This window comes from Lathyrus oleraceus, chromosome 6 (genome assembly GCF_024323335.1).
Source record: "Lathyrus oleraceus cultivar Zhongwan6 chromosome 6, CAAS_Psat_ZW6_1.0, whole genome shotgun sequence".
Lineage (NCBI taxonomy): Eukaryota > Viridiplantae > Streptophyta > Magnoliopsida > Fabales > Fabaceae > Lathyrus > Lathyrus oleraceus.
In genome coordinates, this window is record NC_066584.1 from 241,448,318 (window position 1) to 241,460,900 (window position 12,583).

A 12,583-nucleotide genomic window follows, 5' to 3' on the forward strand; every position below is an offset into this window, starting at 1 on the left:
GCAACAACCTGCAACACTAACACTACCAAATCAAAGCATAAAAGAGACTTTTTGACACAAACATGTAACAAAATGCAATGCATAATAAACTAACGAAACATGTTAAATGACTTTAAAACAACTAAAAACAACCACAAATCTTACCAAAGTGATGAAAATATGTCGGTTAAAAGGTGGGAATTCAATGGAAATGGTGACCGATCACAACCTCAAACTTGTCTAATTGCTTGTCCTCAAGTGATGTATTGAGTCCAAACAAAGGTTACCCACGAATTCACTTTCCACAATGCAACCTTGTCCTTTACAACTTGTGTTCTTCCTTTCTAATCATGTTTCCGGTTTTCCCGACTCAAACTGTTCACCACATTTCCACATCAGAGGCCTCGTTACCTGCAAGATTTTTCACATACTCACAACATCTCTCATGGTTAGGGTGTTTACACTCACAACACAGCATGCAATACCACACTCTTAAATTTGAATAAATTCTAATTTCACTACAACAACAGATTCCACACACTTTATGAGGTCTTTTCGGTTGTAACGGGGCTTGGGTACGGTAGGATAGACACAGAAATGGATAACAAATGGTTTTGAACTCGGCATTCATGTTGTTTGATTTTCTCTTTTTTTTCTTCGTGCTTAGCTCATAACCATGGGGGTTTATTCACTTTTGACTCTTTTAAACTCAATTCTCTGTGAGCATTTTACAGGTGTTAGAGTCTTAAGTCTCGGCAAGTGCATTTCTCTTTTTTTTTCTTTTTATTTTAGGACATACACACATCTCTTCTTTTTGCATTACTTTTAGATCTCTTCTTATGCACTTGCCCTTTCTTTAAAGATCACCACCCCAAACTTAGCTTTTTGCACATTTTGTAACTTACAACAATCATGCTGATTAATGGAAGAAATAAATGATTAATGGTTAATATGGGGTTTATTACGAACAAAAAGGCTAAGGCTCAACGGGGTTCAAGAAGGGTAAACATACAAATAGGGATGGCTAGAAAGGCTCTAGGCTAAACAAACAACTTGCCTCAATGTGTGTTGTCATGCTGTGAAGTGTCAAAAGAACATACGCAAAGTCAGAGTGATAGAGTCATACCTGGCTGGACTCTCATGATGATATTTAGTGTTTGGCCTTTGTATTCTCACCATGTTGGTTAAACTTACAAGCTATGAAGCCTCCTAGTGTCATGTGGTTTCTTTTCCGATTCGGTTCTACCATACCGCTCTCTCGGTCCAGTATCACCAAATTGTGTCCGACTTTTACTTTCTCATGGTTGCATCAACTTTCGTGGTACCTTAACAGAACAAGTATGGGTAGTGTCTTTCATCCACTACAATCGATCCCGGATTCGTCCAACAATTTCTCATCACTCTGAACTAAACATTGACCTCAATGTTTAAATCCAGATACAAAGGGGACTCACAGCGACTACTGTTGTGGAGGAGGTGGAGGCTAGGTTAACAATGGAGGCAGAGAGACTGAGAGTAAAACAACACGGGTCGTGTGCATCTACACGGGTTCCCGTGTTGGTGATCTGGTTTCCTCCTCTCTGCACACGTCCACTTCTTTGGTTCAGGGCAATCAACACGGGCCGTGTTTTTCAACACGGGCGCCCGTGTTGGTGATCTGGCTCCCTCAACATTTGAAAATTGTTTTGTTGTTTTACTGCACTTGTGTGGTTTCCTTCCATTTTGAGGTGTTTGTGATTGTGCCCTTCTAATTCTCCTCCTCCTCTACAACAAAATTTTAGCACACACAAAGAAAAAGAAAAACGAAATAAATTAGAAATCAAACGCGTGGGTTGCCTCCCATGAAGCGCTTCGTTTAACGTCGCATGGCTCGACAGTTCATTTCTCTTATCATGGGGGGTATTTCAGGTTCAAAACCTTGTTGCACCTCTTGTCTATAACTCGGACGTTGTCTCTTTTATCAGTGTAGACTCCATTGTGCCACGATTCCTTTTTAACCTTCCTTTCGGTGTTAGGAATCTTTCCGTTTAGGGTGGCTACTGGCAGTGGTGAGACTTTGATAGTATTCAATGTCCTGATTAAGCCTACTTGATACTGAGATTCTGTATCTTCCTCCATCTCCTGGTCTTCAATAGCATTCAATGTTATTTCCTTGTTGTGAAATTTCAAGGTTAACGTGCACTCATCCATGTCGAGCTTGCATCGACCTGTCTTCATGAAAGGTCGACCCAGAATGATGGGTGCCTCATTGTCTTCAGGTATGTCTAGGATTACAAAATCAACTGGAAAAGTCAAGTCCGCTATTGTTACCAGCACATCTTCAACTATACCATATGCATCTTTTCTTGAGTGATCCGCAAACTTCAAATTGGTCTTTATATCACTGATATTTTTAATACCCAGCCTGTGATAGATCGATAATGGCATCAGATTCACACTAGCTCCAGAATCTATTAGTACCTTTTTGAAGGTTCTTTCTTTGATAGTGCATGGTATTGTGACGGTTCCTGGATCCATTTGTTTGTTAGGAATGTTCTGCTCCAGGGAGGTTGCATTATATTGTTCCTTACAGGATACCTGTTCTTCAGTGGTCGATTTCTTTTCAGCCTTTACCTCTTCCACGAATTTCTTGTACATGGGCATCCTTTCAAGTGCTTCAAACAAGGCCATATGACCCTCAATCCTTTTAAACATTGTCATGAATTTCTCCAAGTCTGACTCACTAGGTTCCTTCTTTGTCATTCTCTGAGGGTATGGCAACTTAATCACCGGTTTAGTTCCTTTTGTAGTTTCTTCTTTAGTCGGCTCGCTCAGTGATATAACTTTTTTCTTTTTAGAAGCCTTTTTCTCTGTCGTCGTGACAGTATTAACATTCTCCTGACCTCTCAGATTTTGCACTGTTTCACTTGGTAGGGAACCTGGTGTTCGAGAACTTGCCAGTTGCTGTGCTATCTTCCCTAGCTGAACTTCGAGATTTTTTAGGGAGGCGGTGGTGTTTTTCTGATTATTTCTAGTCTCTTCTTCAAATTGCCTATTTTGAGCTGCCAGGTTTTCAATGGCAATCTCCCAGTCTGCCTTTTTAGGTGCCTGTTGTTGTTGCTGTTGTTGATACTGAGTCTGATATTACCCTGTACCCTGTTGTGGAACGTTCCCTCTCTGATCTTTCCAGGAGAAGTTTGGATGATTCTTCCAACCTGGGTTGTAAGTGTTAGAGTAGGGATTATTCTGCTTTAAAAACTTGATATCTTCTATCTGCTATGGTGTTGCAAAGCAATGAACAATATTGTGTGGTCCATTACAAATGTCACACACATCGTTTGGTGCCTGTTGCACTTGAGCCACTTTCTGAGCACCTATGTTTAGTGCCTTCAACCTTTTCTCCACCTCTGCAGCAATTGCTTCTTTAATTTTTACCTGTTTGTTTGTTTCAAGCTTCAAATCAATTACTGCAAATTTTCTTGACACCCTATCATACAACTCCAGATGCTCATTTGAGGCAATTGCTTCAATTATCTTCTTCATACCGGTGGCTGTTGCAAAGTTAGCTGAGCCACCAGCTGCTGAGTCAAGGATTTGTCTCGTTTAAATTCAAAGACCATTAACAAACATTTGTATCTGCTCAGTTTCATCCATGTTGTGAGTAGGACAAGCCACTAGAATTCTCTTGAATCTTTTATAGGCATCTCCTAGTGACTCACCCTCCTTCTACTTGAAATTTAGGATCCCGTATCTTTTTTTCAGTGACATTGATGTAGGAAAATATTCGTGCAAGAATGTTGTTTCCATCTCCTCCCATGTAGTGATACTGCAAGCAGGTAAGGAATATAACCACTCTTCGGCTTCATCTGCTAAAGTGAATGGGAACATACGAAGCCTTATTGCTTCTTCATTATGTCCAGGCATTTTAAGCGTTGTGCTCATAGTTAAAAACCTTTGGAGATGCTTGTTGGCATCTTCATTCACTCTTCCCGAAAAGGACCGCCTTTCGAGTTGATTAATTGTGCTGGGATGCAGCTGAAATTGTTCAACATTTACCGGTTGGTTTACAATTGTCATACGACCACCCGGAGTGTTGTTTCCACCATAGTCACCGAGAAGTCTCTCTGGTGGTGGTGGCTCTGCAGCCATGACCTCAGGAATTGTTTCTGTGTCTGAATCTGAATTCTCTGAGTGCACTGAAACAACTTCCTCCTCCGCTTTTTCTGCTATTTCCAGTTTTTCTCGCTTAGCTTGTCTTAGTCTAGCGTGAAGAGTTCTTTCTGGATCTGCGTCAAAAGAAATATCCGCTGAGGCCTTACCTCACATAAACAAGTTAGACAAATATTAGAATTGAATAACAAGATTGTCACAAATAAAATTTTGGTTGACGAGCAACAAAATTTCAATAGAATAAAAATTAAAATAGGTATTTTGGCAATCCCCGGCAACGGCGCCAAAAACTTGATCGGAAAAATAGCAAGTGTACTAATTTTTACCGATGTAGTAATAAGAAGTTTTATTCCCAAGTATCTATCTCAGGGATTGCGTAGGAAATACTTATTTTACTTCTGATTCTATTTGAACAAAAACACAATGGTTTGGTTGGTTTTGGGAATTTATAACAACAAACACAAAAAGATAGTAAAGAATAATTGATTAAGATGAAACATGCTAGGGTGAGTGGTTGATTTAACTAGTTATGAATTCAAGTCATCATTTCCTCAATACACATGAAACATTCAATTACCTAACCTCAGAATGTTCTTCCTTAAGTCCTTAATGAAGAAACTATTAAACTACCAATTCTTACTCAAATGTCCATTCGACTAATCATTAGTTTTAATCATAAACAATATCAAGGTTTATGGTGATTTACAAAAGTTCCTAGTCCTAGGTGATGCAATTATAAACCCAATTGTGTGAAAACCCTAACAATCACAATCCTGTTATTGATAGTCATAGATCTAATTGTATTTGTCCGATACAAAAGCATAATAACATCACACAATTGAATTGAAATACGTAACATAGTAATAAGAAAATCCATGGTTCGAATTCATAACATAAGATCAAATCAGGACCATCCCCCTAGCATTGGGGGGTTTAGCCTCTCATAGTATTCAAAGAAATCATAGTGTGGAAATTAAACATTACAAAGAATTAGGAGATTTTGATCTTCAATGGTTGATGCCCTTGAATCTCGCTGTCTTCAAATCCTTCGTAGTAGCTATATTCTCCAGTGCAATGTTTTTCTCCCGTACGTCAAAAGTTCCCTTCTCTTTCTCTCCAAAATCTTCTAATAGCCTCAGATAGTTTTTTCTCCCCGCAAGAAGTCCAAAATACCCTTAATGAACAGGGCAGATCCACACAACATAAAGTAAAATTTCTCAGTCGCGCCCATCAACACAGGCCGTGTGGATTCACACGGGTGCCTGTGTTGTTCTTCAAAAGTTGTGTTTTTTAAAGCAAGCTATAGAGGCATCAACACGGGCCGTGTTTATTTTCACGGGTGCCCATGTTAACCCCCTGTTTTACCTCTTTGAGTGCTCCTTCCTGGCAAACAACACGGGTCGTGTTGATGTACACGGGAGCCTGTGTTGACCTTCTGCATCTTCATATTTTGGCCTTCCGGGGCATCCAACACTCAGCTATTAGTCCTTTTGAACCTATGTAACAACCTGCAACACTAACACTACCAAATCAAAGCATAAAAGAGACTTTTTGACACAGACATGTAACAAAATGCAATGCAATAATAAACTAACGAAACATGTTAAATGACTTTAAAACAACTAAAAACAACCACAAATCTTACCAAAGTGATGAAAATATGTCGGATAAAAGGTGGGAATTCAATGGAAATGGTGACCGATCAATGTGGTTATCTTTATTTGATGCCTTGCTCTTCAATATTTATATAATTATGCATTGTGTGTTGCTTGATTCTAAATGTCCAAGGGAATTTGGGTTTCTATATGACATTCTTGTCTATTGGATTGCTACCCATTGGTCAGATCTTTTCAACTCTTAACTTTTAATTTTGTGCATAGGATTAGTCTCTTCATCTCCTCCCCATTTCTTTAATTTCATTAATCTCTCCCTCCTTTTAAAAATCTTCTTTGTTTGAGCTAGTTTTGCTCTAAACTTTGACCACTCTACAAACTAGAAACTTTGACCTTATGCCATTGCATTTTCAAACCTATTTTCTTAATCAAACTTGTAAATAAACTTAATTATACTTGACTTAAACTTTCAAAAATCCAAAAAGAACTAACACATTCAAACCATTTTTAGGCCTTTGTGCCTTTTAAACTAAATTTTTGTTAAAAGCAATGCATCCACTTTGAAATTTGTATCATGAACTACGAGGTTTTGATCCCTCATTTTTATGTTGGTACGTAGGCACAAGTCTGAAGGTCTTGTCAAACACAAAAATACAATTAATGAATTCTTTTCTCATCCCCCCATTAAATTTGTTTGTAAACATCACTTTTGTACAAAATACATATGCACACAAGAAAGGGCTCCATAGGAGTACCTAGGACACTTTGGGTGCTAGCACCTTCCCTCTGTGTAACCAACCCCCTTACCTATAATCTCTGACATTTTATTAGTTTTGATTTGAAAATTTCTTACTTTTGGGTTTTGTTCGTACTTATCCCTTTTCCCATGGAAACAATAAAAGTGCGATAGCGACTCTAGTTTTATTGATGTCTTGCTTATCCATAGCTTGATGATCATGAATTTACCGCTACAAAAATTAAGTGGTGACTCTGCTGGGGAGTAGTCTCCAGTGGGTTTAGCCTACTCTTTTGTGTGTATACAATTGTATATATGTGATGCATGTATATTTGTTTGTATGATATAATTTGCTTGTTATGCTTGGTGATCTCTGAGCGGTGAGATAAGTTCTAACCCGAACTTTAGTGCAATTAAGATAGGAGGATGGTATAGTCATGTTCGAATTGTGTGGAGTAGTCCTTAACAAGTTGGCTTGATATCCATCTGCTTAGTGGAGACTCTTTTGGGTTTGGAAATGTCACACAAGTATTTATGGTTAGGCATTACTATCTCAAGTGGTTAGGCTGAGGACCGTGGAACATTTACCCCCTCTTGGCCTATTTAAGACGTAGTGCGGAAACTGTTCAAGTGTAGACTTGATAACAGTTGTTACGCAATACTACACTCAGACGAGTTTCTCTTGAGAATATTATGGGTCGATGAGTCAGTCATCTTAACCTGTAATATCCAATAGATGGAATAAGACTCTGGGAACCTTTTAGAACATGATCTACAGGTTTTTATCCTTAGTTCACTCCTTTGGGATGGTTCTTACCCAGACTCCATGCTCGTGACTTACAACAAACCCTTGATTCTTGGTTGATCCAATCAAGTCTTGTCAATATCAATGGAACTTGGGTGTTGATAAGGTGTAAACCATAATCCACCAAAATGGATGATTGATCTTGACAATGACTTGATTCATCCCTTGACCTTTGTTTGTTTTCCTTGTGTGTGATCCCTTATTTGTGATTGTTGAATTCATGCATTCCTGCGCATCATAACATTCATCACATGAAAATTTCAAGGAACTGAGGTATTATTTGCAAACATTTTCAGACCATGGATTATGTACGAAGGAACACTAAGAAGTACAATTTCAGATGTCCCGACTTGAAAGAGTTAAGGAAGCTAGCATCTTTTGTATTAGATCCCTTGGACTTCAAACAACGTCATGGGAAGCTATTGTGTATCTTATCTACTGATGTGGTTGAAGGACTTCTGAGTGTGTTAGTACAGTTCTATGATCCTCTCTACCGTTGTTTCACTTTCCCAGATTATCAGCTTGTGCCTACATTGGAGGAGGATTCTCATCTCATGGGAATACCTGTTTCTAGTAGAGTACCTTTTAGTGGATTGGAGGAGATTCCCCGATCTAATCTTATTGCTGAAGCTCTTCACATGAAGAAGTCTGAGATAGAGGCTCAATTGGTGAAGAAAGGATGACTGTTTAGGTTGCCATCTGATTTCCTCATCAAGGAAGCTACTGATTTTGCTTAAGCCGGTAGTGTGGACGCTTTTGAAGCTATCTTTGTGTTGCTCATTTATGGATTAGCTTTGTTCCCTAACATTGACGGTTTTGTTGATGTTAACGCCATTAGACTTTTCTTGATTGGGAATCATATGCCTACTTTATTGGGTGATTTGCACTTCTTTTTGCATCTAAGGAATTCTAAAGGCGGAGGAACCATTGTCTGTTGCATTCCTCTTCTGTACAAGTGGTTTATTTTGTACTTGCCTCAGACACCTACTTTTGTGGATGACAAACAATGTATACGGTGGTCTCAGAGACTTATGTCTCTCACTAATGATGATATAGTTTGGTATGATCCTTCTTTGTGCAGTTTGGATATTATTGATAGTTGTGGTGAATTCTCTAATGTGCCTCTCATTGGTACACAAGGAGAAATTAACTACAACCCTGCTTTGGCTCGTCGTCAAATTGGGTTCCCCTTGAAAGACAAACATAATAACACTTTGTTAGAAGGTCTTATCTATCAAGAGGGTAAATATCCCTAACATTTGAAGCAAAAGATTGTGCATGCTTGGCACAATGTGCCTAGGAAAGGAAGATCCGAGCTTGGTCCGAGCAATTGTGTAGCTTTGGAAGCTTACACTACTTGGATGAAGAAGAGAGCTTTGGAGTTGAATATGCCTTATCCTTGTGAAAGACCTATGTCTATGGTTGTGGTTGAGCCATTAACTCTCCCTAACCAAGACGTAGAGGAGTTGGAAGATGCGCTCACAAAGATGAAGCAAGAGAAGGATATGTGGGAAGAGTGTTTCCATGCTTTGAGCAAGAAGCATGAAGAGTTGTAGTTGGAGTCTAAGGACAAAGACGCACTTATTAAGCTACTTGAAGACCGAGTGACAAAGAGACAGAGAGAGCCAGAGGTTTCATCTTCCTCTTGCATGCCTCAGCCTTCCGTTTCTTGGAAGAAGATTGTTGATCAGCTTGTCCTCGAGAAGACTCAGATGAAGGCTTCTTTCGAGTCCGAGATTCAACGCATTTGAAGGATGTACGCTCCTACTGCCAGATCTTCTGACATCGTTGTTAGGGTTCCTTAGGATGACTAGTCTCCTTTTCTCTTGTATTTTTCATTTGGTTTCTGAAATTGTACTCAGTGTAATCCTTCAAATTATATAAATAAAAAGAGATTTTTGGTCATATCAAAGTGTTGCAATTGTTATTTATATATATATATATTTGCAAATGATATAGTAAGTTCCTTGAAAACAAAAAAATAAATAAACAAGCATTACATTTCATGCATCATTTGCATAAGCAAGTGTCTCTTTCGCCAGATGTCTCATTGGTGTTTCTTCCGTGCTTCAGCCAAGCTCACTCATCGGTTCAACACTCACGCCAATCATCTCAAAATCATGGAACATTTGGAGCAAGAGAACAGAGAGCAGAAGGACGAGATCGCTCGACTGACTACCATGATGGAGTCAGTGTTGGCTACTCAGAGCCAATCTTCTCCAACACCTACAACGTTGAGAGGTAAGGACTTATTTGGGAAGAGTGTTGCCGAGTTATATCTGGTGCTGAATGTGAAGATTTCGTTGAAATTCAAAGTGCCTGACTTTGAAAAATACAAAGGGAACACATGTCCACTCTGCCATCTAGTTATGTATGCCCCCAAGAGGTCTACCCAAACTGACAATGATCAACTGTTAATCCACTACTTCCAATACAGTTTGACCGGTGTTGTGCTCCGTTGGTATATGGGGTTGGACAGTGCATGCATTCGCACTTTCAACGAATTGGGAGAGGCTTTTGTCAAGCAATATAAGTACAACATGGATATGGAGCCTGATAGAGACCAGTTGAGGTCTATGTCTCAGAAAGATAAAGAGACATTCAAAGAGTACGTGCAAAGACGAAGAGAATTGGCTGCTCAGATCACTCCTTCCTTGGAGGAAAAAGAGATGACAAAGGTCTTTTTGAAGACCCTGAGTTCATTTTATTATGAACGTATGATTGCTAGTGCCTCCAGCGAATTTACCGAAATGGTAAACATGGGGATGAGGATTGAGGAAGGTGTCCGAGAAGGACATTTGTCAAAAGATGAAGCATCGTCAAGTAAGAGGTATGGCAGTAGCTTTGGGAAGAAGAAAGAGAGCGAAACTAATGCAATAACCAGTAGGAGGCAGAGGAGGCCTCAGATCAGAAGGAATCAACCACCCCATCAACACCATCATCAAGTATCTTCAGTCATTCCAGTATTTTCCAATAATCAATCAGTACCAATTCAGCAACAACAACGTCAATAACAACAACCACGACAACGAACAAACACCTACAACAACAGCAATACCAACAACAATCATCATCAACAAAACTTAGAGTGGAAGAAGGTCTCTTTCGACCCGATTCATATGTCTTATGCGGAACTGTATCCGTCTTTGGTTCTCAAGAACCTGCTCCAACCAAGAAACCCGCCGTAAATTCCAGAACCACTTCCATGGTGGTACAAGCCTGAACTCCGTTGTTCTTTCCATCAAGGGGCACCTGGACATGATATAGAAAACTGTTATCCGCTCAAGTATGAGGTTCAAGAGCTGATGAAGAATGGAATGGTGTCCTTTGAGGACTGTGCGCCGAACGTGAAAGCAAATCCATTACCCGCTCATGGAAATTCTTCGGTTAATATGGTGGATGGTTGTCCAGGCGAGTTTAAAGTATTTGATGTTCGTTTCATCCGGAGGTCCTTGGTGTCGATGCACAAGGACATTTGTATGGTGAGTGATTGTGAGCATGACCATGATGGTTGTGTTATTTGCAGTGTTGATTCGAGGGGTTGTGTTGTTGTAAAAAGGGACATCCAGCAACTGATGGATGAAGGCATGATTCAAATTGTTCAATCCCGTCATGTAGATGGTGATATGAATGTCATAGTTCCCATTTTCAAGAATCCAGAGAGATTGGTAATCCATTACGACAATAGTAACAGTAACAGCGTCAGCAATGGATCAGTATCGCCGTTAGTTATACGGTTAACGGATCTAGTCCCGTATTCATTTGATAAAGCTGTTCCGTATCAGTATAATGCTACAATGATGAAAGATGGTCAAGAGGTCCCGTTGCCTACGACCAACTCTGTAGTGAGCATTGATGATGTTACTAGAGTGACCTGCAGTGGTCGTGTGTTTGGGCCGGTATTCCCAAGAGACAAAGAGGAATCAGTTGTCAGTAAGGAGGTGGAAGTTCCTGCTGTAGATACGGTTAGTGCTTCAAAAGGTAAGTCGGGTGAATCCAGAAATTTGAATTAATCAAGAAGAGCTAGTTTAATGTGGTGGAGCAACTGCTCCAAACTCCCTCAAAGATTTCAATATTGTCTCTGCTTATGAATTCAGAAGCGCAGAGAGAAACACTGCAAAGAGTTCTTGAGCAAGCATTTGTAAAACATGATGTTACGGTGGATCAGTTTGATCATATTGTAACTAACATCACTTCCTGCAACAATCTCAGCTTTTGTGATGAAGAACTCCCTAAGGAAGGAAGGAACCATAATTTGGCTTTGCATATCTCTATGAATTGCAAAGATGATGCTTTATCCAATGTATTAGTTGACATTGGGTATTCAATGAACCTACTGCCAAAGTCAACTCTGTCAAAGCTATCATACCAAGGAGCGCCCATGAGGTATAGCGGTGTAACCGTCAAAGCTTTTGACGGTTGACGCAAAACAGTTATAGGTGAAGTGGACCTTCCAGTTAAGATAGGTCCGAGTGATTTTCAAATTACTTTTCAAGTAATAGATATTCACCCGGCCTACAGTTGTTTATTGGGAAGGCCATGGATCCATGAGGCAGGAGCTGTTACCTCCACTTTGGATCAGAAGCTCAAGTTTGTGAAGAATGGAAAGCTTGTCATTGTTGGCGAGGAAAAGGTGTTGTTGGTTAGCCACCTGTCATCTTTCTCTTATGTTAAAGCTGAGGATGAGGTTGGAACTCCGTTCCAAGCCTTATCTATTGCTACTGAAAAGAGAATTTGGGCACATATGTCCTCATTGAAAATGCAAGGAAGATTGTGGAAGAAGGTGATGTTGATCAGTGGGGGCGCATGGTAGAGGTCTCCGACAACAAAGGCAGAACCGGTCTGGGTTTTCAGCAAGGTTCATCAGCTGCAAGGTCTGAGGATATGCGACTTAGATTTCGTAGCGGAGGGTTCATTCATGGCAATGAACAACACTTAGCTGTTGTGCTAGAAGATGACGAAGAGGAAGACTACACCAATTTTGTGACGCATGGAAAGGCTTGCAACAATTGGACTACTGTTGATGTTCCTGTTATTTTGTATCGATCTAAGTAATTGCTTTTATATGTTTTCAAAATCCTTCTCCTATGCCTAAGGGAGAAGTGAAAATTGTTGGGTATTTTCAAATTGATCATTAATAAAATTAGTTCTATTCATCCACATCTATGATGTTTGTTTTTACTTTTTGCTTTATTCTAAAAATGGTAATCACAAAAAACATAAATAAACAATATAATTGTCCTTCTGCATAATATTTGGTCACAAATTCACTTCTCTAAAATCAAAATATCAAATCATTAT